Source organism: Rhinatrema bivittatum, chromosome 18 (assembly GCF_901001135.1).
Source record: "Rhinatrema bivittatum chromosome 18, aRhiBiv1.1, whole genome shotgun sequence".
NCBI lineage: Eukaryota > Metazoa > Chordata > Amphibia > Gymnophiona > Rhinatrematidae > Rhinatrema > Rhinatrema bivittatum.
Genome location: NC_042632.1, coordinates 60,880,868 through 60,906,024, shown reverse-complemented (window position 1 = coordinate 60,906,024; position 25,157 = coordinate 60,880,868). Strand labels below are relative to the sequence as shown.

The 25,157-nt window shown below is 45.6% G+C and overlaps 1 long non-coding RNA gene across 2 annotated transcripts; it reads right to left on the bottom strand.

The window, feature by feature from the left end:
* Positions 1 to 15,313: 15,313 nt before the first annotated feature.
* Positions 15,314 to 22,600, bottom strand: LOC115079765. Of its 2 annotated transcripts, XR_003853365.1 has the most exons (4): positions 22,548 to 22,600; positions 22,425 to 22,436; positions 18,039 to 18,059; positions 15,314 to 15,514 (listed from the first exon to the last, which is right to left on the bottom strand). It is a non-coding gene; the product is annotated as an uncharacterized LOC115079765 (long non-coding RNA). The 2 variants fall into 2 exon arrangements; XR_003853366.1 differs by lacking the exon at positions 22,425 to 22,436 and having other exon boundaries at positions 22,548 to 22,566.
* Positions 22,601 to 25,157: the final 2,557 nt, after the last annotated feature.

The following is a 25,157-nucleotide window of genomic DNA, read 5'->3' as shown; positions in this document are numbered from 1 at the left end:
TCAGCCAACAGCACAGATCAGTCTTCTGGAAAGAGTGAGAGAACATGGAACTGTCCTTACATTACCCCGGGTATGCAGGCAGCTCTGGGGAAGGGGCAACCATTACTGAGGGATGATGCTTCCAATATTACTTTGTCTGATGTTTGGAAGTAGAAAATGGATAAGACATCGACCCATACTACATCTCAATTTCTTAATTCTGTGGGGGAATCAAGGTCTAAATTGGAGGCTCATTCAACTAGACTGGCTGCTAAAGAGACTACTGTATCTTCTTTACAGTGTTCAAGGGTCCCATTTATTGATAGTTTAATGTCTGAGAATCAAATAGAAAGACTGGAAAATACCTTGAGAAGAAAAAATGTGCAGTTTTTTAATTTCCAAAAAAACAAGATTGTTGCCACCTATAGAATTATTTAAGAAATATACTAAAGAGATTGTGACCATACCTGATGATTAAGTGATTCCTTAATCTAGCATTTATTATATTTCTGGTTCAGCTGGCCTCGGCGTCTGGAACAGCCAAGGAAGACAGCAAGACTTCACTGTTCTGGTCAGGAAGAAAGGTTTATTTACAAGAGGGAATGAAACAACAAAATAAAAGAGTAGCTCACCTTGCTTTAAACATCCAAAGCAGTTATACGTACTCCGTATGAGCATATCATGGGCTTGAAGCAGCTTCCCTGGGCCTTCCTAACCCTTCTGGGCCCTGATCCTTTATTCTGTTAGGAAGGGATCCTCCTGGGACCCAGAATCCTTTACGAGTCTATGGCTTAAGGCGGACCGGGGCAGATGCCTAAGGGCTGTGTGTTAAAATGGTTTGAGGGAGTCTCCTGTATACTCCCCTCAAGGTGCTATGTCCTAATTTGTCTACCTTCTTTGGGCATCTATAGACGATATACCACTTAGATCCAATTTATTAGTTTCATTTGTGGCAGAAAGTGATAAGGATTTGATTTTTCAAAAATATTTCAAGAAAAAGGATTTTCTGTTTTTTGATCAGAAGATCTCATAGGGCTACCGGAGGCTCTGCGTGAGCAAGAACTATCAGCTTTTCTTGAAAAATGGCTGCAAGACCAGCTGACCCTGCGGAATACAAATGGCCCTCTGCCGTGGAGAGAGCCCATCGGCTGGGCCCTAAACAAGCCACTGCCACGCATCCTCGGCCGGTCATCGCAAAACTACTTAACTATTCCCACAAGATTGACATACTTCGAGCATTACGGGGAGCCTGATCCCTAATTTATGAAGATCAGAAAGTCTTACTTTTTCAAGATTTCTCAGTGAATGTCTCAGCGCAGCGGCGCGCAATGGTGCCTCATTGACCCCAATTGATTAACTTGGGTCTCCGTACGACTATTCTTTACCCGGGCCAGCTGTGAGTGGTGACCCCCGGGGGAGTGAAGTGGTTGGACACCCCAGACCGGGTGAACACTTTCGTTGCTGATTACAGTGCTCAGGCATCGGGAGCCCGGAAGTGAAAAATGGCTGACTAATCTCACCGACGACAGAACAAGAAGAGAAGATGGCGGTCTGATTGATCGAAAGGCACGATGTTCAATTTTCTTTTTTCCTTGGACTTAGGAGACCAGGTATCCCCCGGCGTGATAAATGTACCTTGACTGTTATTTCACTCATGGGGATCATCTGGAAGGCCTTTCTTTACCTTTTTTCTCTTCTCTGGTTTTTCCCTCTCATCTTTAACGGAGGCTTACTCACGGGACTTGGGCCTTGTTAGTATCTTCGTGATGGGATTCGAGGACTGGCTGGGGTATCCCTTTATGAAATATCTTGCTTGACAGCGAATGCCCTCTCCCTGGATTGGCGACTGTGCACGCAAGACAACTCGTTTCTCCAGTCCACTGGCGGCTCTGGGGAGAGTCCAGATTTTTCTTTGGCCAGAAACTGCCATTTACCAGGGAGCTTCTCAGGAAGGATTGGGGGGAAGGAGACCCAGCAGGGCCTGTGGCGTGCTGCATGGACGTTATATGCCTATGGCATTCACTTTTGTTTTGTTTTTCTCATCTCTTCTTATTAAGGACCATTATTGCCTGTTCTCATGGCACTTGTTTCTTCCTCATATAGTATTCCCCTCATATGCGGGGGGTTTTTTTCCATGGGGGTGCTCTTGTCAGATGGTGAGAATCTTCTGGCCTTGGTGGGCTTCATGTAGCGCTGGGCAAACGTCTTTTCTCTTACTTTTCTCTCATAGCACTGTTAATTTTTTTTTGTACTTTTATTACCATTCAAATATGTTCTGAGCTTCCATTTTATTAGGTGCATCTATCTTGCTGTTAGTCATGCAAATGGATTCACTATTCCTGTTACTTGGTTCACAAATCACACCTGGAGGTATGGGGCTGGATTGGGGAGGGTTTTAGCTTCCCTTTGTCTTAGGTGGTGGGATTGTGATCTCTTATTCTCAGATCCTAGACAGGAGAAGGGAAGAAATATTGGTGGACATAAGGGACGGAGGAAGGAGGGAGGTTGGGGGAGGAGAGGGACGGATGGGAGGAGGGTTACATGGGTTCCTGATACACGGGAGACGGGCTATTACACTTCGAAATCATTCAGTTATTACAACGATTTGCCAGATCTGTTATGAGATGAGTGTGGACCCCGGCTGGGAGAGTTCAGGCTCAATCTTTGGTGAAAGATCTGCTTCACATTGCTCGGCACGCCAGCAGCCTTGAGTAAACGTACGCGTATAATTTCCTGGAATGTTTGTGGCATTCATTCACCTATTAAACGTACGAAGATTCTCACTTTTTTAAAAAGAAAAACCACGGATATGGGCTTCCTCCAAGAAACCTACCTTTCTGATTTGGAAATGCTAAATTATGTAAATACAAGCCGTTAAGCCCGTAACAATGGGCTACATTAACAATTTTCTTTTTTCAGTTAATTTTCAGAAACGGCACTCTTCTACACTTCTTCTCCCTCACTCCCCCTTCCCCTCGCTCATTCCCCTTGGTCACTCATCCTCCTATCCCTCGGTCATTCACCCCCTTCCTCCACTCACCTCCCCTCCCTCCCCTGCCCCCACTCATACTCCCTTCCTTCAGTCTTACTCACCCTTTTCTCCCACTTCCTCCCTTCCCTCTCACTGAAATCCCCTTCCCTCACTCTCACCTTCCCCCTCCTCATTCTCACTCCCACTTCCTTCCCTTCCCTCCTCAGTCACTCCCCACCCTGTCCCAATCCCATCCCTCACGCTCATCCCCTCCCACCCCCTCTCACTCACTAGGCTATGTGACTCACTCCTTCCCCCTGCGGCACATCTGTCAGAGCTCTCGACGTTCCGGCCGTCCCAACTCCCTCCCCCCCCAAAACTCCTTGTCCACGCGTCCTCTTACCTTTTCCTTCCATTTCCTCTCATCTTCCCTTCAGCCCTCCTCCACTCCCTCTTTTTCTCTTCTCCAGAGCTTCTTACCCTTCCCACTTACTCACTCTTATCCTCTTCCCTTTTCCATCCATCCCCTCTCATCTTCCCTTTCCTTCCCCTCTCACCTCATCCACAATCGCTTCCCTCTCCCTCAGACCTCCTCCACTCCCTCTTTTTATTTATTTATTTATTTATTTATTTATTATTTTTCTTATACCGAATTTCATGACAAGAATCACATCAACCCGGTTTACAATTAACAATGTGTGTAAAGCAGAGGGTAACATAGTAATCAATATTCCAACTTCAAACACAGTAAACAATAGGATGGAAGTGAGAAAGTTACAATAAAACAGGGAGAATTAACTTGGATCTGGAAAAGGGGGAGATAACTGAGCAGTATAGTCCTTACATTGCAGACAATTGCATAGTTGTATAGTAAGAATGAATCTATATGATACAGTTGTGTAACGTGATAAAAGGGTGCTGAGTATGAGTGTGGTTTCTTTTTTCAAACCAGTTTTTGAATAATAGTTAGTGCTGTTGGGTGGCGGTTTTAATCTAGGCCTGGGAATGCTTTTTTAAAAAGCCAAGTTTTTAGTCTTTCCCTAAATGTTAGTGTGCAGGGTTCTTGTCTCAAGTCAGATAGGATAGAGTTCCATAGAGGTGGACCTGCTGAGGAGAAGGCTCTGCGACTGAGAGATTTATGTTGGTAGGTTTTGGCATGTGGAACCTGTAGTGATTCTTTGTAGGATTCCCTGATGGGTCTGATGGATGTGTGTTTTTTAAAGGGGATTTGTAGGTCGAGCCGAGTGTGATGGTGGATGGCCTTGTAGATGATTGTGATGGATTTGTAGATGATTCTGTAGTGAATCGGTAACCAATGAAGTTCTTTGAGGATTGGGGAGATATGGTCGATTTTCCTGGAGTTTGTAAGGATTCTGGCTGCTGTGTTCTGTACCATTTGTAGTGGTTTGGTATATGAAGCTGGGAGGCCTAGTAGTAGTGAGTTGCAATAATCTAGTTTGGAGAAGATTATTGCTTGCAAGATTGTTCTAAAGTCCTGAGCGTGGAAAAGCGGCTTTATTCTTTTCAGAATATGTAATTTGTGGAAGCAATCTTTGGTGGTTTGGTTAATGAATGGTTTGAGGTTCAGACGGTTGTCTAGGATGGCTCCTAGGTCTCTTATGTGGGCGGTTTGAAGGAGGGCTGGTGGTTTTGAATGTATGTTGTTTTCCGGTGATATGAGCAGGTATTCCATTTTTGAAGCATTGAGGACTAGATTTAGGCTGGTGAGGAGGTGTTTGATTTCTAATAAGCAACTGTCCCAGAGTTCCATTGTTTTTGTGATGGATTCTTTTATAGGGATAACAATCTGAACGTCGTCAGTGAAGAGGAAGTGTTTCAGGCTTAGTTTAGAGAGCAGTTGACATAGTGGGAGCAGGTAGACATTAAAAAGCGTGGGTGAAAGGGATGAACCTTGCGGTACCCCTTGGGTGGTACCGCAAGGTTCATCTTCTGTACCTTGCGGTATCTTCTGTACCTTGCGGTACCTTGGTACCGCAAGGTTTCTCTTCTGCACAACTTCTTACCCTTCCCACTTACTCACTCATCCCTTTTCATCTTCCCTATGCTTATTGTAAGGTCTTTTTAAGTTTATTGTTTACAAACTCAATAGCTTATTAACTTTTACCTATATGTTAGCCAGCCAGAGAAGGCTGATGAAACCAATCTTTCTGAAAGAATTCTACTAAATTAAAGTACTTACTGTGACCTTTCAAGTGCTGGAATTTCCGAGGACACAGAGGACAACATAGACAGTGTATTTCTTATGAATAATAGGCTTTATTTCTTGTGCGCACAAGGAAGTCAGTAAAAGACTGACTTGACTTGTGATTGAATTGGTCATTCTTAAATAGCATTTTCTGCAATAATTAAAACAACACTCCTTTGATTTAGGGTCACAAGGTTACGAGAAACATTTGTTTAAACATTTGCTTACTTCTAAAATTCCACAGAGCCCTGGGAAGCTTAACCAACCTTGATTTTATAACTCTTCATTGTTTTCCCTAAGACTACAAAGCGATACATGTGTCTTTTCTTTTATCTAAGTGTGAGACAGTTTCAGAGACAGTTTCAACAACAGCAGTGCCCTTAATTTACAAGCAAGCAGTGCCCCCTGGACCTCAGATGATGCATCTGTATTGAACAGATGGCCCCAATATTTCTTTTTACTATCGCAACGTCCTCTTGACTTTATGGATCCACAGTGTTTATCCCACGCCCCTTTGAAGTCCTTCACAGTTCTGGTCTTCACCACTTCCTCTGGAAGGGCATTCCAGGCATCTACCACTCTCTCCGTTAAGAAATACTTCCTGACACTGGTTCTGAGTCTTCCTCCCTGGAGCTTCAAATCGTGACCCCTGGTTCTGCTGATTTTTTCCTACGGAAAAGGTTTGTTGTTGTCTTTGGATCATTAAAACCTTTCAAGTATCTGAAAGTCTGTATCATATCACCTCTGCTCCTCCTTTCCTCCAGGGTGTACATATTCAGATTCTTCAATCTCTCCTCATAAGTCATTTGATGAAGACCTTCCACCTTTTTGGTCGCCCTTCTCTGGACCGCCTCCATCTTGTCTCTGTCTCTTTGGAGATACGGTCTCCAGAACTGAACACAGTACTCCAGGTGAGGCCTCACCAAGGACCTGTACAAGGGGATAATCACTTCCCTTTTCTTACTCGATATTCCTCTCTCTATACAGCCCAGCATTCTTCTGGCTTTAGCTATCGCCTTGTCACATTGTTTCGCCAATTTCAGATCATTAGACACCATCACCCCAAGGTCTCTCTCCTGCTCCGTGCATATCAGCCTTTCTCCCCCCATCGAATACAGTTCATTCGGATTTCCACTCCCCATATGCATGACTCTGCACTTCTTGGCATTGAATTTCAGCTGCCATATCTTCGACCACTCTTCCAGCTTCCTTAAATCCCATCTCATTCTCTCCACTCCTTCCAGCATGTCCACTCTGTTGCAGATCTTTGTGTCATCTGCAAAAAGACAAACCTTACCTTCTATCCCTTCCGCAATGTCGCTCACAAAGATATTGAAAAGGACTGGTCCCAACACCGATCCTTGCGGTACACCACTTAAAACCGCTCTCTCTTCAGAGAGAGTGCCATTTACCATCACACATTGTCTTCTGTCCGTCAACCAGTTTGCAATCCAGGCCACCACCTCGGCACTCACTCCTAAGCTTCTCATTTTATTCACCAGTCTCCTGTGCGGGACCGTGTCAAAAGCTTTGCTGAAATCCAAGCAGATGACATCAAGTGCTCTTCCTCGATCCAATTCCTTGGTTACCCCGTCAAAAAAGTCAATCAGATTTGTCTGACAGGATCTTCCAATGGTGAATCCATGCTGCCTCTGGTCCAGCAATTCTCCTGACTGTAGATAGTTCACTATTCTCTCTTTCAACAGTGACTCCATTACTTTTCCCACCACCGAAGTGAGGCTAACCGGTCTGTAGTTACCAGCCTCTTCTCTGTTCCCACTCTTGTGAAGCGGGACCACCACCGCTCTCCTCCAATCACTTGGCACCACTCCCGTTTCTAGGGATCTATTGAACAGGTCACACAGCGGACCCACCAGCACATCTCTGAGCTCCCTCAGTATTCTGGGATGAACTTCATCAGGCCCCATGGCTTTGTCCACTTTCAGTTTCACCAGCTCTTCCCATACATTTTCTACTGTAAATGGAGTTACATCTACTCCACTCCCCTCGTTTCTTCTTAACTAGCGACGGTCCTTCTCCAGGGTCCTCTTTAGTGAACACAGAACTGAAGTATTAATTTAATATTTCTGCCATTTCTTCGTCTCTCTCCACACATTGATCCATTCCACCTTTCAATTTCACTATACCACTTTGAACTTTTCTCTTTTCACTGATGTATCTGAAAAATGTTTTGTCACCTCTCTTTACCTCCTTGGCAATCCTCTCTTCCACTTGACTTTTTGCCGTCTTGATTAATTTCTTTGTCTCCCTCAGTTCTACCAGATATTCTTTGTGCTCCTCCTTGTGGGATCTTTTATATTTCTTGAATGCTGTTCTTTTAGCCTTTATTTTGTCAGCCACCTTCCTTGAGAACCAGATAGGTTTCTTTTTTCTTTTGCTTTTCTTTACTTTTCTAACATATAGATTAGTTGCTTTGGTAATTGCTCTTTTTAGATTGGTCCGCTGTTGATCTACATCTCTCTCGTTCTCCCAGCCTTTTAGTTCTTCCTCCAGGTACTTCCCCATTTCATCAATGTCTGTGTTTTTGAACAGCAGAACTCAGGTTTTTGTGCTTCTTTTCCATGTCCTTTTTATGATTTTAAGCCATACCGTTTGATGATCACTGGTGCTGAGGTGGGCGCCCACCTGGACGTCTGAGACATTATCTCCATTAGTGAGCACTAAGTCGAGTATAGCTCCTTCTCTCGTGGGTTCCATTACCATTTGTTTGAACAAAGCTACTTGCAGGGCATCTACTATTTCTCTACTATTATTAGATTCTGCAGATGGGATTCTCCAGTCTACATCCGGCATATTAAAGTCTCCAACAATCACCACTTCTCCCTTCTTTCCTATCCTGTGGATGTCATTAACCAGATCTCTGTCCAGCTCTTCCTTTTGGTTTGGAGGCCTGTAAACCACTCCAATAAAAATGGATGCCCCGTCTTTTTTTTAAGTCGGCCCATAGTGCTTCTTCATTGCCCCATCTTCCTTGCAGCTCAGATGCTTGGATATTATTTCTGACATAAAGAGCCACTCCTCCCCCTTTCCTATCCTCTCTATCCTTCCTTAACAAGTTATAGCCTGGTATTGCCGTATCCCAGTCATGAGATTCGTAAACCACGTTTCCGTGACAGCAACAACGTCCAAGTCTGCCTCCACCATTAGGGCTCGCAGATCTGGGATTTTATTACCCAAACTACGAGCATTTGTGCTGATAGCTTTCCAGCTTTCTTTGTTCAGGTTACTGCTGTTCCTGGACTCCTTTTGTGACCTCTTTAGTTGAGTTTTGGTATCCATGTTTCTCTTTGCATTTGTGCAAGGGAAGAGATTAGTGCCTTTGATGACAGATTCATCCATCACTGTGAGCTTTTTTCTTTGGTTTCTGATCTGGAATTTCTGTATGCATTGGGTTTTTTCTCTCTTTTCCGATAACACTTCAATCTTTTTCTCAAGGACTTCTTCAGAATTTAATACAGAGAAGGCTTTTTCTACTTGTTGCACTTGATACAGTGTGTGTCTCTGGAAAACAGGTCTAATTCTACCAGAGCCCACTGTAATACTTTTTAAGTTCCTTAATGCCCTGTGTGAGTGGGGGGGGGGGGGGGGTAGAGTTGTGGGCTGCACAGCTTTCAATAATGGGTGTCTGTAGGTTACAGGTCTTATCCTACCTGAGCCCACAGTAAATCTCTTTTTCCTTGAGTTTTGGTTATTCAGTGGTAAGGGGAAATTATTTCCTGAATAATGTACCGTGGCTGAGACTCTCTTTATTGAAGGTAATTCAGCTTTAACGTCATCCAGCTCCTTTTCCAAGGTAGAGAGTTTTGAACAAAAGGGGCAAGCCTTAAGTTTCCATATGATTACCCTCAATATAAAGGCTCCACAGCAGTTGCATTGGATAATGGATAGTACTCACTTAGGTAAATTATTTGATTGATTATTTCTTAGGTGTACCAATTTACTAATTTATCTTGTTGCCAATTATGAAGTTAGGCTGACTACATTAGAAAAACAAACCTAGGGGTGGGTGGGAGTTAAACAGTTTACACCTATGTCAAGCTGGGTAGGGCAGGACACTTTCTGGAAATTTACTTGTCGTTTAGCTAGTAAATGATCCCACAGCACTTATATCCCAATATGAAACAGATTATAATGACAGCTATACAATAAGAGAGATACTGGGACACGGCACTTATATCCCAATATGAAACAGATTATAATGACAGCTATACAATAAGAGAGATACTGGGACACGGCACTTATATCCCAATATGAAACAGATTATAATGACAGCTATACAATAAGAGAGATACTGGGACACGGCACTTATATCCCAATATGAAACAGATTATAATGACAGCTTTACAATAAGAGAGATACTGGGACACGGCACTTATATCCCATTATGAAATAGATTATAATGACAGCTATACAATAAGAGAGATACTGGGACACGGCACTTATATCCCAATATGAAACAGATTATAATGACAGCTATACAATAAGAGAGATACTGGGACACGGCACTTATATCCCAATATGAAACAGATTATAATGACAGCTATACAATAAGAGAGATACTGGGACACGGCACTTATATCCCAATATGAAACAGATTATAATGACAGCTATACAATAAGAGAGATACTGGGACACGGCACTTATATCCCAATATGAAACAGATTATAATGACAGCTATACAATAAGAGAGATACTGGGACACGGCACTTATATCCCAATATGAAACAGATTATAATGACAGCTATACAATAAGAGAGATACTGGGACACGGCACTTATATCCCAATATGAAACAGATTATAATGACAGCTATACAATAAGAGAGATACTGGGACACGGCACTTATATCCCAATATGAAATAGATTATAATGACAGCTATACAATAAGAGAGATACTGGGACACGGCACTTATATCCCAATATGAAACAGATTATAATGACAGCTATACAATAAGAGAGATACTGGGACACGGCACTTATATCCCAATATGAAACAGATTATAATGACAGCTATACAATAAGAGAGATACTGGGACACGGCACTTATATCCCAATATGAAACAGATTATAATGACAGCTATACAATAAGAGAGATACTGGGACACGGCACTTATATCCCAATATGAAACAGATTATAATGACAGCTATACAATAAGAGCGATACTGGGAATTTTTTTGTGTGGGTTTTTTGAATCTTACAGCAAACCAATATCAAGAAACCAAACAGATTAATAGACAATACTAGATATAAAGGGATTTGAAATCACTCCTGCTGCTCTTTCTCCAGGCCATGCTTCCCAGGCCAGTTTCTTTGGCCCCTCTGCACCTCACAGCATTGGGAATTTGGGGGCTTTTTACAGATTGTCAGGGGTAGGAAGTCCGGTGAGACTCTGCCCTCCACCTGGGCTCAGGGAATAGGGAACCCTGTTTTGGGGGCTGCATAGATTAGGGAAGACCTGCCCCTTCCTCACCCTCCCTGAGGTCAGAGGGAGGGGGTGACCCGGTGCCAGGTGTTTACATCATTTTGGGAAAGAGACGTTTTGTGGAAGGACCTGGCAGGAGGTGTTTAGCTGCCCCTCTCGCTACCCATCAGCACATCTGGAGCAGCTGTCCCCAGCCTGGACCCCTCCCATCCGGGATCCCAAGGAAAATGAAAGAAGCAACTCACTGTGAGTAAAGAGAGGTTTAAGATAACCGAGGACCCCCCTTCAGGAGTCTTCGCCCCTGGGGAGAGGGAGGGATTTGAACTTTTCTCTGCCTTTCCCCCCACTTTGGATCCAGGGTTGGAGGAGCCTCCCTGATCCACCTGGGTCTTCCCTGTCCTACCCCTTGGATGTTGGAGATGCCCGGGTCCCTGTAAGGGAAATCTCCTGCACAGATTCCCAGAAATCACCGTTATCAAGTCTCAGTCCTGTGGTGCAAGGTCTAATACTCATCGCTACCATCAGTAAAGCTTTGGGTTGGGCACTTTGAGTCGGGAGTAACCTGTGGTCATGTTTATCCCACAGAGGAAACCGGATCAGGTGCACCCCCGGGGGTATAAAGCGTTAACAATCACTCACAGTGCTCGGGCTAGCCAGGGTCCCTGCCCTGAAGAGTCAGGTGCAAATTCTTTTACTGCCCCCACCGGCGTGCAGCCTGCTCCCAGAGGTGGGGGTTAAATGTTATTGTAAAGACTGTGCTGATGGCTGGGGGGCACAGAGGGCGTGTGCTGAAAATCTCCCCAGTAAGAATGGCCCCCCCATGGCAGCTGCGCGCCGGGCAGTGTAAGAAGGCTGTAGGAGAAGCTGTTCCAGCCTGGCCTGAGGCTTCCTCAGATGAAGGAGGACAGAAGAGAGCCCCAGCAGAGGCAGCGTGGGGAGCAGGGGAAGCTACAGAGGAAGGTGCTTCACATTAACAGAAAGGGATTCCCGACAGGGCCAGGGCTTCCATTTGCTAAACTAGGCAGTCACCTAGAGAGCCGACATTTTGTGGGACAGCAAAATCCTGCCAGCAAGCGGCCTAGAGGGCGTCTGTGCCAGAGGGAATACCCCCAAAGACAGGAGAGCGAGCTGGAGCTGCCGCCTATAAGTAAGGGGGAGGGGTGGGTGCCTGGAGTTTCAAATACTCTTGCACCAGCCCTGATTGCTTAAGCCCAGAGCAGGACCCAACGCAGGCTCCCCGGCAGCCCCAGCTCATCTGGACATCTCTGCAGCAGAGCAGCCAAGGGGGAGCAATTTTAAAGAGGGAGCTTTTCAGCACTCGCCCCCACCCCCATCCCTATCCCCGCCACGCCCTAATATACACTCACTTGGTAATCAGTTGATAGTGGTATTTGTTCAGTACTTGTTATCTTGAGATAATTAGTTTTACTGTTTGTTTTATTATCATATATTTATTATGTTTGTTGGAAATCAGTTGATAGTTACACGATGTTGGGTTCCATATTAGGAGTTACCACCCAGGAAAAAGATCTAGGCATCATAGTGGATAATACTTTAAATTTGTCGGCTCAGTGTGCTGCGGCAGTCAAAAAACAAACAGAATATTAGAAATTATTAGGAAGAGAATGGTGAATAAAACAGAAAATGTCATAATGCCTCTGTATCGCTCCATGGTGAGACCACACCTTGAATACTGTGTACAATTCTGGTCACTGCATCTCAAAAAAGATATAGTTGTGATGGAGAAGGTACAGAGAAGGGCAACCAAAATGATAAAGGGGATGGAACAGCTCCCCTATGAGGAAAGACTAAAGAGGTTAGGACTTTTCAGCTTGGAGAAGAGACGACTGAGGGGGGATATGATAGATGTGTTTAAAATCATGAGAGGTCTAGAACGGGTAGATGTGAATCGGTTATTTACTCTTTCGGATAATAGAAGGACTAGGGGGCACTCCATGAAGTTAGCAATTGGCACATTTAAAACTAATCGGAGAAACTTCTTTTTCACTCAACGCACAATAAAGCTCTAGAATTTGTTGCCAGAGGATGTGGTTAGTGCAGTTAGTGTAGCTGGGTTCAAAAAAGGTTTGGATAAGTTCTTGGAGGAGAAGTCCATTAATGGCTATTAATCAAGTTTACTTAGGGAATAGCCACTGCTATTAATTGCATCAGTAGCATGGGATCTTCTTAGTGTTACAAGTTATCATGAGGACGGCTCCTTGCCCCCCTCCCATACTCTCTTGTATATTGTACTTTATCTTCATTCCCCCTTTCTTGTTTCCTACTCCCAGTTAAGGCATCCTTGTTATAATGTAACTTTATACTCCTTCAAATTGTCTCTTGTTGATTGGTTGGTTATAGTTACTGCCTAGTTCGATTTAAACCGAGTTGATTTAATTTGTATCAAGAAAGTCGGTATATAAAAGCCTTTAATATATAAATAAAATAAATAGTGTTTGGGTACTTGCCAGGTTCTTGTGGTCTGGTTTGGCCTCTGTTGGAAACAGGATGCTGGGCTTGATGGACCCTTGGGTCTGACCCAGCATGGCAAGTTCTTATGTTGTTCAGAGATAATTTAGTTGTTTTAGTGTTTGTTTTATTATCATATATTTATTATGTTTGTTAGTAATCAGTTGATATTGCTATTGTTCACTAGTTGTTATCATGAGATAATTCGTTGTTTTAATGTTCACTTTATTATCATATTTATTTTACTTTTGCTTTCCCTGTAAAGCTGAGCAGTTGAAGTGTATGGGCAGGCTAGGGAGGCGGAGTGGATTTTTTGTCATCACATTTCTATGTTTGTAAAGATCTTGGCATTCTCAGCCTTCTCATTAATGAGGTCAAAGACAACAGCAAGGATATTTTTTGGGGGTAAAATGATAGTTGTTAATATCAATTGATGTTCATATTATTCCATGGATAGAGTACTCCAGAGATTTCATTATTTTGTACGAAAAGGCCCGGTACCCACAGAATGGGCTGAGGGTTTTCACCCCTGGAGGGAGGAGCTGCTTGTGTAGGGGGTAGAGAGACAATTCTGGCAACCTGGAGGGAGCTGGGAAAGAGTGAAGCTTGCTGCAGCCCCTGCACTGAGAGGGACATCTCGCTGCCGTACGTGGAAGATGTAAGCTGTCAGGACTTCCCTTCTTCCTGCAGCCGAATGATGCCAGACGTGGGAGTCAGAGAACTCCCCTTAGCACCCACCTCCATACATGACAGTACAGGAAGCAAAAGAGCTCAGAAATGGGAGAAGTTATCCTGAAGGATCTTCTGAATGTTTGCTAAAATCAGTCACCAAAACTCATGGAGAGAGAAAGTACAAGTCACACGGAATTGGGTATCCCTGAAGTGCCTTTAATTATTACACTGTGGGGAAAGAGGCAGCCCAGGGACTTAACCTCACGGACAGGACAGACTCTGCCTCTCTTGTGTTCCCCACAAGGGACAAGCACTGCATAACTGGGCCAGGAGCCCTGCTGCTCTCTTGGAATATCAGAGGAGCCTTCAGCCTTGCATAGGAGGAGCAGGGCTTACCCCTGCATGAGAGGAGATGCACCCTGCTCAGCTTCTGCAGGAAGGCACAGACTGAGTCTCTTTACCTCTTCAGCTGAGTATGAGCATCCACTCTAGTACTCTATTTACTCTTCTGTAAATATCCTGTAGAGGGTCATTTTATAACAGTGTGCTGGGCTAACGTCTGCCTGCACCTTTAATGTGCAGACTTTATCCTGCACTCTCAAAGCAATGAGCATTAGTGAGCTTTGATAATGCTCAGGTAAGTGGCTGTTACAGGCAGAGAATAACTCGCACAGAGTTACACCTGATCCTCATAGGACAGAACCTGTGCAGCTTCACTAATGCTCACTTTCTCACATCAAAAAGAAAGCAATCAAGTCTCATCTCTGCCCCCTGGAGTACCTCCTCCCACACTTTGTATAAAAGTGCACAGGACTGCTTGCCAGTAGAATTCAGATAAGAATCAATATTATTACACTACAAGAAGGTCCCTACAGGGCGTACAGGGTAATCATTTATACTCTCTCCCAAACAGAAAGTGCTTAAGTTGCTCTGCATCAAAAATATCATCAGCTTTATCCACAGTGAAACGTAAGGTAAAAAGTAGCTCCTACAACTAATACTTGCTCTCTAAGCCCCAAACAGCCCACTCAGCATCCTGAGTTGATTTTACTGTCGCTTCCCTCTAAATGGTGGACTACAGTCAGGAGCGGATTGACGATGTTGGACCGGCCTGGGTATTCGCTACCCAGGCCGGCCCACGACGCATCACGTGGTCTGCCGACCGCAGCTCTATCACGGCCGCGCATGGCAGACCACGTGATTGGAGCGATTGGCCCACCGGGGGATGCCCAATCCCCCGGTGGGCCAATCCGCCCCTGACTACAGTCCTAGATATTCTTAATTTTTTCCTTCTGATTTTTTTTTTGCATTAACTTGAAATTTTGTGAAGATTTCAGTGGTATATTCGAAAATTTTGAATAAAATGAGTATTTGACTATTTATTATATATTACTGAGTGTGAAACCATGTTGCATGCATATTTTATGTGCACTGACCCCTGGATTCTTTTATAACAGCCATTTCCATGTATAAAGCCCTAGAAACCAGGGGAATGACAGTTTCCCCACCAGTGCCCTGAAATCACCTCTTCCCTGCTGGGAAACGAGCAACAAAGCAGAAGGAGCAGGAACTGCAATGCTGTTACTTTATTGAAGAAGCGAAACAAGGGACAGCAGAATCATAAGACGTCTCTACAGGATAAGATGCTTCGTGTGCCAGCGGAAATGGAAGAAAATCCCTTGTAGTGAACAGAAAAGAGCAGACAGGTTTCAGCCGTCAGCAGTCACCACCTTTCAAATCTCATCGGCTGATTCTGGGCACTTGCTGGGCCCCTCTAAAAGAGAGAATAAGATCAATAAATACAGAGCAGGGTCAGCCTGAGAGAGAAAAATACAAAATACTTCTGAATGGATCGCTGGGAGCAGTATTATTCAGCGAGATGCTCCCAGTGCATGATGGGGACCTGCTAAGTAGCAGCTCATTTGCTCAGATTGCAGTATGGGAGGATCCTGATTACTTACTGGCTCGGACTGCACGATAGAAGCAGCTGATTGGCTGCTCATGGTCTCTGACTGCACAGTAGAAGCAGCTGATTGGCTGCTCTTGGGTTCTGACTGCACGGTAGAAGCAGCTGATTGACTGCTCATGGGCTCTGACTGCACAGTAGAAGCAGCTGATTGGCTGCTCTTGGGCTCCGACTGCATCTGCTTATTCACTTTATTGAACTTCTTAGTTAGTTTCTATATGTTCATGTTCCCTTTCTTCCCTGCAATATTTCTCTAATGAAGACCGGTCCCATTCCTGCTCTCTAATTAATAAAAGAGCATTGGTTCCCGACCTTTTCTGTTTCACAGCAAACCTGGCACAAGCACAGCACCAGCTTCCTCCTCATCATCACTTTCTCTTCATCTTCTTCCCTACCCTCTCCCTCGCCACTTGTATCATCACCTTCTCTCTCCCTCCCCTTACCACCTAGCACCATCATCCCTCTCCCTCTTCTCCTCATCAGTATCACCTTCCCTATCACTCTCCCTTCACTCCTGCACATCATCATCTTCTCTCTCCCTCTTCTCCTCATCACTATCACCTTCCCTCTCACTCTCCCTCCCCTCCTGCACATCATCACCTTCCCTCTCCCTCTTCTCCTCATCAGTATCACCTTCCCTCTCACTCTCCCTCTCACTCCTGCACATCATCACCTTCCCTCTCCCTCTTCTTCTCATCACTATCACCTTCCCTCTCCCTCCACTCCTGAACATCATCACCTTCCCTCTCCCTCTTCTCCTCATCAGTATCACCTTCCCTCTCACTCTCCCTCCCCTCCTGCACATCATCACCTTCCCTCTCCCTCTTCTCCTCATCAGTATCACCTTCCCTCTCACTCTCCCTCCCCTCCTGCACGTCATCACCTTCCCTCTCCCTCTTCTCCTCATCACTATCAACTTCCCTCTCACTCTCCCTCCACTCCTGCACATCATCACCTTCCCTCTCCCTCTTCTCATCAGTATCACCTTCCCTCTCACACTCCCTCCCCTCCTGCACATCATCACCTTCCCTCGCCCTCTTCTCCTCATCACTATCACCTTCCCTCTCCCTCCACTCCTGAACATCATCACCTTCCCTCTCCCTCTTCTCCTCATCAGTATCACCTTCCCTCTCACTCTCCCTCCCCTCCTGCACATCATCACCTTCCCTCTCCCTCTTCTCCTCATCAGTATCACCTTCCCTCTCACTCTCCCTCCCCTCCTGCACGTCATCACCTTCCCTCTCCCTCTTCTCCTCATCAGTATCACCTTCCCTCTCACTCTCCCTCCACTCCTGCACGTCATCACCTTCCCTCTCCCTCTTCTCCTCATCACTATCACCTTCCATCTCACTCTCCCTCCCCTCCTGCACGTCATCACCTTCCCTCTCCCTCTTCTCATCAGTATCACCGTCCCTCTCACTCTCCCTCCCCTCCTGCACGTCATCACCTTCCCTCTCCCTCTTCTCATCAGTATCACCTTCCCTCTCACTCTCCCTCCCCTCCTGCACATCATCACCTTCCCTCTCCCTCTTCTCATCAGTATCACCTTCCCTCTCCCTCTTCTCCTCATCAGTATCCACTTCCCTCGCACTCTCCCTCCACTCCTGCACATCATCACCTTCCTTCTCCCTCAGCCCCTGATAATCATCTTCCTTCCCTTTCCCTCCACCTCTCTTCTCCCTGCTCACCCCCTGACAATCATCTTCCTTCCCTTTCCCTCCACCTCTCTTCTCCCCGCTCACCCTCTGACACATTCAGCTGTCCCTTTCCCCCTCCCCTCCATATCCTGGAGCAGTGTTTACCTGCAGATGCCGCTCCCCTCTCCCCCCATTACATAAATACACTCCCTCCTCCTCCTCTTTTCCTTACAGGGGATGGCTGGCAGCCCTTCCCCCCTTCCCCCCCACAGGGCTCACAGACCCAGGCGGTGTGAGAACAGGATCGGGTCTCGGGTCTGTTCCCAGAACCTCCAGCTCGGTGCAGAGGGAGACGGCACTGAACCCCAGGACTGCATTGATGCTGCACAATATCGGGGGGGGGGGGGGGGGAGGGAATTAGGGTTTCAAGAAAAGAGAATTACCTCATTCTGCTAATGCGATGGTAAAACTGCACTGAAGATTATTTAGAGACCAAAGGTGGCGGGGGGGGGGGGGGGGGGAGGTAGGAGGAGAGGGGAAGCAGAAGGGAGGGTCTGTGCTCATCTCCCCAAATCGGCAGAAACCCAGGGGGGGCAGACTGGGAGGGGCAATTGTTCCTCATTTACTGATTCAGCAGGGGAGCTCTGGTCCCCATTAAACTCTGAATATTAAGGAAAGAAGGAAGCTGATTTTACCTGCAGTTAGCGTCTTCCAATCTTTAGGAGAGAAGAGAAACAGAGATTACAAAGAGGAACTTTTTCTGTGTCAGTAACACAAATTTAAACAGCAACTGCTAAAGAACAATGAACAGGGGAAAAAAGTTTGGCCTTGTAAGAGAAACGAGAAGCACAAGAGCATTTCCTAAAGGAAAGAATGTATTTATTTAGTTAGAATTCTTATGTAGCGAGATTCCTGTAAAGAACACAGATCACCCCGGTGATCACCGGGGAAACAGAACCTTCGCTGGGAGGCGATACATTAAACATTAGCGCATTATAACATTCAAACGTTTGGAGATAAACAAGGAACAATTACAAACCGAAAGCAGCTTCAACGCAGTGTTAATAAAAAATACATTAAAAGAAAACAGGAAGGTTAAGTTGCTTGGAATAGGGGAAAAGAAGGAGGGAAAGGATGGCAAGGGGGTGGGAGGGAGGGAGGGGGCAAGAAGGGGTGAGGGGCAGAGCCTACGGAAGAAAACTATAGGAGGGAGAAACCCAGATGAGTCCTGGGAGGGCTGTGTAGAGAAGTGGGGTGTCCATTAACCGCTGGCCTTACACCTTAGTCCATGTTCTAAGAACGGCCTCAGAGAGAACTGGGGTTTTCGGGGAAAGCTTGACTGAAAAGCCAAGTTTTTCAATCTTTCTTGAAAGTTTGGAGACAATGGTGGGAGAGTGTTCCATAGAGTCGGCCCTGCTGTAGATAACGCTCGCTTACTTGGAGAAGATTTAGCAGGGGGGGGGCATACAGAGAGCCTTTGTAAGCTCTTCTGACTGTGCAGACAGAACTGATTACCGAGCTTGAGAGGGGCGATGTTATGGATGTCCTTGTGGATCATCATGAGAACTTTGAACGAGATCCTGGATTTGATGGGAAGCCAGTGAAGTGACTGCAGTATGGGAGAGATATGATCTCTTTTGTTTGAGTTGGTGAGTATCCTCGCAGCGGCATTCTGTACCATCTGCAGAGGTTTGATAGTTATCGCAGGGAGAACTAGCAGGAGGGAATTGTAATAGTCTATTTTAGAAAGGATAATGGACTGCAGCACCAGCCGGAAGTCTCGAAAGTGAAGGAGAGATTTCAGTTTTTTTAGTACTTGTAATTTAAAGAAGCTTTCTTTAGTAGTGTTTTGGACAAATTATTTAAGATTGAATTGGTTGTCGAGTTGAACCCCTAAATCTCTGACAGAAGGGGAGTGGTTGATAGCAGTTGTGTCTAATTGTGGCGCGTTTAGGGAGTTGAGGAGAACTCTGTTTTCATCTGGCGATGTAATGAGGATCTCTGTCTTGTTTGTATTGAGGATCAGGTTAAGGCTGCTAAGCAGACTGTTAATCGATTGCAGACAGGTATTCCAGTGGGACCAGGTTTTTTGAAGAGAGTCTGTGATGGGGAGAAGAATCTGGACATTATCTGCGTAAAGGTAATATGTTAATTTTAAGTTGGAAAGTAATTGGCAGAGTGGGAGCAGGTAGATATTAAAAAGTGTAGGGGAAAGGGCTGAGCCTTGCGGGACTCACAGGTTTGATCTGATGGGGTGAGATACCTTATTGTTAATCCTCACCTTGTAAAATCTATTGTCCAGGGAGGATTTAAACCAACTGAGTGCCACTCCTTTGATACCAATGTCAGCTAGACGCTCCAGAAGAATGGAATGATTCACGGTATCAAATGCCGCAGATAGGTCGAGTAGTACTAGTAGGTACGGCTGTTTCCTTTCAAGGTTTAGGAGAATGGTATCCGCCAGTGATGTTAGAAGGGACTCTGTGTTTCGAGTTTTGCGGAATCCAAACTGGAAAGGGGAAAGAATGTTGTTCTCCTCCAGGTATTCTGAGAGTTGTTTGTTTACTATTTTCTCCATAATTTTGGAGATCAATGGTAGGTTAGCTATAGGTCTGAAGTTTGCAGGATCAGTAGTTGGAAGGTTGGTTTTTTTTTTAGTAGGGGTTTGAGTAGGCTAGTTTTAGTTGGTCTGGAACCATCCCTTGTGTCAAGGATGTCTGCTAAAGATTTTGAAATAGTGTTCGGGATGGAGAGAAGGAGGTTTGAGGGTATTGAGTCCAGTGGGTGGGAAAAAGGTTTGAGCTTCTTGAGGATGTTTTCGATTTCTAGGGAAGAGGAGGTCTCGAAAGCTTCTAGGGTGGAGTTTCGATTAGGAGTATTGGGTAAAGACGGGAGGGTTCCCAAGTTAGAAGCGGTAAGTGGCTTTATGAGGTTTGCTATTTTTTTCTCAAAATAGATGGCCAGCTCTGTGGCTTTGTTAAGTGCTAGGACATCTGGAATGGTAGGAGGGGAAGGTTTTGTGAGTGATGAGACATAGGAGAATAAGGCTTTGGAATCGAAGATGAAATGGTGGATTTTTTTGGAGAAGAAATCTTTCTTAGATCTGAGAATGGCGTTCCTGTAGGCATTCAACAGTGATTTGTAGGCTGATAGAGTAGAGGTTGATGGGTTCTTGCGCCATCTGTGCTCTTTGCTTCGTAGCTCTTGTTTGAGGGCCTTTCCTGCTGTGGGTGTAGCGATTTGGTAACGGTTGGACAGGCTTGTTCTGCAGCTTTTCTAGTTATCTTGAGCCAGGAGGAAGTTGCAGTGAAAGCGTCCGAAAGATCAAGTTGAGCTAGATCCTTTGAAAGCAGATTACTTAAGTAGTCTGTGGAACAGGGTTTCCTGAACTGAATAGTGGTGTTAGAGAAGACAGGCAGGGGGTGATCTTTAATTTTTAGCTCTGAGGAAATGACCTGATGGTCTGACCAAGGAACTGCAGTGCATGTTGGGCTGGTGGCAGAAGTAATGCCCTCGTTTATGAAAATAAGGTCCAATGTATGGCCTGCTTTGTGAGTGGGGCTAGTAACAATTTGTCTGAAGCCCAGGTGACTAAGTGCAGAGAGTAGAATTTCACAATTGGGGGGAATGCGGTGAAGCATCAAGATGGATGGTTTGTCTATGTTAAAATGTTTGGTTGTCAATTCAATCAATGGAGAGGGGTCGGAGTCAAGAATTCCTGGGGGTGCATAAATGAGGCCAAGTTGGAGATGATTTGATTTGAAAAGGGCTAGTTCGAGGTTGTTAGTTATGGTAGATACTTGCAAAGAGAGGCCAAGACCCTTTTTTGCTGCGAGCAGTAGACCTCCTCCTCTTTTTTTAAGTCTTGGGATTGAGTGGATGTCATATAGTTGATTGGGGAGCTGATTCAGAAGTACTGTATCCGTTTGTTTCAACCACGTCTCTGTAACTGCACAAATGTCTGGTTTAGAGTCTAACAGGTGGTCATTGAGTAGGTGAGTTTTTTTTGGAAATGGATTGAGCATTGAATAGAGTAAGCGTGAAGAGAGAGAATCCAAGGAGTTCAGTGACTGGAGCAATCATGATTGGAATTAGCCTTTGTTGTCAGAGGCCAATAGCTCGAGGCCTGTTGAATCTCCGATTGTAGGATATGGGTATAGAAAACATGTGCATATTGAGAAAGGGACGATGAAATGTAAAGGGTGTAAGAGGTCAGTTGCTAGAGGTGATGGATGAAATGCAGGGTAAGGTGGTCTCGCAGGGCCTGGTGTCAGTGACAAAATTTAGGTTGTGCCCAGACTGATGATAGGTGATTTGTTAGCATGGTCGAGGAGAGGGGTCCAGGCGATGGAGTGAAACTTGAGGGCAGAAGGGGCGTAGTACCCTAATAGAAGAGACGTGGATCAAGGAGGGTTGAAGGTGAAAATGTTGCCAAGGTAGCGGAGCGGCCGAGAGAGAAGTCACGGGGCAGCACTCCGGTGCTGCACGAAGGGGCGCACAAAGGGGCCTGCCCCTTTGGTGCGCTCCTTCTGTGCGCGATGCTCAGCGCCGAAATGGAGATTGAAATTTAAAGCTCCGCCGGTCCTCTTCTGATTGGCTGCCTTGCAGCCATCGAATGATTGGCCGGTTCTCGGGGGGGCAGGCTTCAGCCGCGAGAGAGGAGTGAGGGCCGGGAGCGGAGCCTAGCCTGGTCACGCTGTCGGCGGCGGCCCTGTCCGGGTAAGTGAGGAGAAAAAGGCCTTACCCCGATGGGACACCGGCGCCGATTACGCAGGCCTTTACTTCAGGAGCAGCAGCAGCAACTTCAAAGGTGAGCCGGTCGAGAAAGGAAGATTCGCGGGCTGGGGTAGAAATTTAAAGTGCTGCCAGTCCTCTTCTGATTGGCTGCCTTGCAGCCATCGAATGATTGGCCGGTTCTCGGGGGTGGGGGGGGGGGGCGGGCTTCAGCCACGAGAGAGGAGTGCGGCCGGGAGCGGAGCCTAGCCTGTTCAGGGAGGGAGGAGGGAGGATCTCATGGGGAGGACACAGAATAGCAAAGTCACTTTATGGAATAATGAGCAGGAGAAAGGATTTAGACTTACCACAACAACACCCTAAGGAAAAAATGAGAGTAGAGAGTTTAAGGAGGAGGATCTCATGGGGAGGACACAGAATAGCAAAGTCACTTTAGGGAATAATGAGCAGGAGAAAGGATTTAGACTTACCGCAGAGTTACCACCCACACCCTAAAGGAGAGAATGAGAGCAGAGAGTCAGGGAGGAGGATCTCATGGGACGGGCTCAGAACAGCAAAGTCACTTTATCAGGCCGATGCAATACTAAACGCTCTCCTAACAGGCACTGATCAACCTCTCCAGGGCCCCTGATTTAATATGTAAATGAGCTTCAGCGCCTCCTCTGCAGTGGGCGCCCAGGAGAGGGGCTGTCAGTGTGGGTTAGGAGAGTGGATGCTCCTTAATTCAGACTCCCTTTTCCTAGCCTGACCTCACACTCACTTTCTTTATTTTTTTGCACAGTTCTCATTTTTCAGTGACTCTGACTTAATATCGGAGGAAGCACAGGGAAGCAGTATTTTCTGCTTTTCTGTACACATTTTGGGCTCCTCCATTAATCCCTGCTCCGGGACGGGCATTCATTTCTGAGGCTGAGTTGGGTGCACATTTGTTTTATGAATAGGGGGAGAGTAGCTAATGGCCTCATTAACATATATTTGCATGCGATGAGTGCTATTAGTTTCGTAGGGGCTTGGACGCACGTTTTGGAGGCGCTGATCCCCTTATAGCAGAAGGGTTAAACAGTGCACGCGGCTGAGCACCCTGTATTGGATCGGCCCATATGAAACATCTGGCAGGAGCAAAGATTTGGGTCACTCAGTGCCACTTACACTAAGAACCAGGGCTGCCAGCAGACTCCAGATGTTCACGACACGTTGATCCAGTCCTGCTTTTACTCCCCTGTATGCAGGGACCTGTAATCTTGCTTTTCTTAGGGAATGCAATAGGGAAATCAGAACAAGTCCCCATTCACATGCAGTGGGGGTAAAAACCAGGAGCTGGATCAACCCTGTTCTGAAAACCTGGAGCCAGTTGGCAATCCAAGCTGCTCTTCCTTGTAATCACAATCAGACTCGCTGAATCAGGAGGGAGCCTTTTTTGTGACGTGGAGCCACAGCTTTGCAATCAGTTAGCGGTGAAATTCAAATCTGAAACAGCGGAGGATGGGGAATCTTCAGCCTGGACGTTTCCATCTTCCCTCAGGTACTGACATTTGTCTTTAATATAAAGAGGGTCATTTTCACAAGGGACGTCTGGCGGGATGAAGCAGGGTTTATGCCCAGAAATGCCTTTTACACACCAATAACCCCGCCCAATATGCAGTAAATGTCTGCCTTCTGTCCTGATCGCTACATAAGTTTACCCAGGCTGAGGGGAGGTTTCCTCTCTTGCACACGCTTTTGATATTATTCCCAATTTCTTGCGCAAAGGTTAGCAGTGGAATTAGATGAGGATAGCACTGGTGGATAATTAGTTAAAGGGAAGGTACACGTCCATTGCACACACACAAGCTCTCTCTTTCACAATCTGTTTACCTTATGTGTGCGTCTGTCCTAATTCATGCAGGATGTCACAGAGCTACCCCCAGAGAAATGTAACGCAGCAATTACACCAATTGTGCACGGAGGAATTACCTGCAGAAAATCTCCCTGCTCAGGCTCTCCTCTTATTTCATGCACACAACGAGCTCTCTCTTTTACCATCACTTTACCTTATGTGTGCATCTGTCCTAATTCATGCAGGATGTCACAGAGCTACCCCCAGAGAAATGTAAACGCACCAATTACACCAATGTGCACGGAGGAATTACCTGCAGAAAATCTCCCTGCTCAGGCTGCTCTCTTATTTCATGCACACACACGAGCTCTCTCTTTTACAATCACTTTACCTGATTGTGTGCGTCTGTCTAATTCATGCAGGATGTCACAGAGCTACCCCCAGAGAAATGTAACGCACCAATACACCAATGTGCAGGAGGAATTACCTGCAGAAAATCTCCCTGCTCAGGCATTCTCCTCTTATTTCATGCACTCAAACGTTTCCTGACAGTTACGCGTAAATGCTCAAATTTTCCAAGGTTTCAGCCCAACTTTCTAAATCAGCGCTTAGGGTAGAAGTCCGCGAAGTACAAAAGTTGTGCGCAGTTTGCGGTCATAATTTTCCAAAGCCAGCGCTATGAACACACGCCTGCTCGGATAATAAGTGGGTACGTGTGAGCACATTTACGCATGCGTGGGATCAGGGGGAAATGCTCACCTGTATATTTATTTATCTGCAGACGTAAGTCCACATGTAGTTTTAAACATTTTTATTAACACAACAGAATAAGATGTGCGTCCAAAGCAAGCCACTAATTATTATAACATAAGAAATCGGCAGGTAAGCAAAATAGATCAGAAACAGAAGAAAAGATTCCTATTTACGCTGGACAACTGCTGTTATCTGCACTCATCCATAGTCACCTAATTCTTTCTATAAATGGTCCACTATGCACCACCTCCAGTCACCTTATAAACACAGATCGAGATAGATCTAGAGGTCTTAATCCTGTCAATCCAGATCTCAGCACATATATTATATCTCCACTGTGAATCCCCCCTCCTATTCCCCATCCTAACTACCCATGCTATCTAATCAGATAGCCTAAGCGCCTATTCAAGCAATCTATCTGAGACGATACGTTTCTCCTACTGCATTACAATTTGTTCAGAATCAACTATGAGCCCTACCTGAGAGGCTCGAATGTATTGGATGGAAAAGA